General features: G+C 40.3%; 1 pseudogene; it reads left to right on the top strand.

The window, feature by feature from the left end:
• The first annotated feature begins 382 nt into the window (after window positions 1–382).
• LOC149264408 (F-box/kelch-repeat protein At1g67480 pseudogene) lies at window positions 383–997 on the top strand (annotated as a pseudogene).
• The last annotated feature ends 547 nt before the right edge of the window (window positions 998–1544 follow it).

The following is a 1544-nucleotide window of genomic DNA, read 5'->3' as shown; positions in this document are numbered from 1 at the left end:
TTGATGTGACTCCTCGACAGCTTGAGGAGGTTAGCAATCAAATGCTGGAGCTATATGAACAAACTAAGTCAACGGCAGCATCCACTTCAAGTGACATTAGCTCTCCTCAAGGTCAAGCACCAAATATAAATTCATGTACTGCCAAGATTGGATGTGATACCATGCTTGGGCATGTAAATCAAGGTTCAGCAATTCCAAAAGCTTTTACAAACTGGTCAAAAAGAGCATATCTGAAGCAATAAAGAACTCAGCCACTGAGAGTGAACTAACGTTAATGGCCTTCCTGATGATGTTACCAAGTATTGTCCTGCACTAATACCTCGCTCAGATTTTCAGTCACTGAGATTTGTTTCGAAAGCATGGAGGAGTTTCATCCTGAGCAATGAATTTTATATGGCAAAGAAAACTAGCTGGCACCCTTGAAGAGTGGCTTTATGCGCTGACTGCAGATTCATGTAGTGGCAAAATGCAGTGGCAAGTTCTTGATTCTGCCCGTGGTAAATGGGAATTTCTTCCATCCATGCCTGGTCCTTTGAAGAGAGCTTTTGGGTTTGCTGTGATAGATAAAAAATTAATGGTCGTTGGTGGATTGGTTGATAATGGCTACTCAGCAGAGGCTTCAGCAGATACATACAGTTATGATCCAATATTAAATAGGTGGAGTTTGCTCGCAAAGATGAATGTGGCACGTTTTGAATTTGTTTGTTCAGTGGTTGATGACCTTGTTTATGCAATTGGAGGTCATGAACCAGATGGGGAGGGTCTGTCTAGTGTTGAGGTATTTGATAGGCAACGAAATAAGTGGACTCTAATAGAGAGTCTGAAACGTCCAAGATGGGATTGCTTTGCTTGTGGACTGGAAGATAAGCTGTATGTCATGGGCGGCCGTTCAAGTTTCACCATTGGGAATTCAAGAGGCATGATAATTCTCATAATCTGGTGTATTTTCGTTCTCAAGCATGACTTGGTCATTTTCGTTCCTCTTGTTCAGTCTTGAAAAAGAGTCCCTTGGTTTCGTGGCAAGTTCGAATTCTTTGATTAATGATATATTGTCGGTGACATGGCGGCACACCTGTATTGTTCTAAGATAACATTCGAAGATGGTAAACTTGTTGCGCAGATCAGAGAGGCACGTGCAGAGCATCTAATAAATAATCTCTGATAACACTTGGCGTCCTCGAATGTATATGCTTATCATAACAAATAAACAATACCATTACAGTTGCCAAAAGTGACTCATATACATACGGCTTCACATGTTCTTACAAAGAAAAAGGCTGGTGATGTATATATGCCGATTAAAAAAAAACCAAATTGTCATGAAATTGCCGCAACCAATCTCAGAGTATTCGGGTGCCTTGATAGGAATTGAGCAGTAATGCAAAAATATTCAATTTTGAAGTCGTATCAGTTAGGGATACATGGACCAGAAGCAGATGTTGGTACTTTGTGTGTTGGACCAGGTTATATATTTCATTATTTTAAGGACACATAAGAAGTCTCAGAGGTTCGATGTGTGAAGAATGCAAATGTTCCTTTGAGTT

The sequence above is a fragment of the Pinus tabuliformis genome, chromosome 6 (assembly GCF_031772625.1).
Source record: "Pinus tabuliformis cultivar Carrire ecotype Pingquan chromosome 6, CPIR1, whole genome shotgun sequence".
NCBI lineage: Eukaryota > Viridiplantae > Streptophyta > Pinopsida > Pinales > Pinaceae > Pinus > Pinus tabuliformis.
This window is presented reverse-complemented; position numbering and strand designations above follow the sequence as displayed.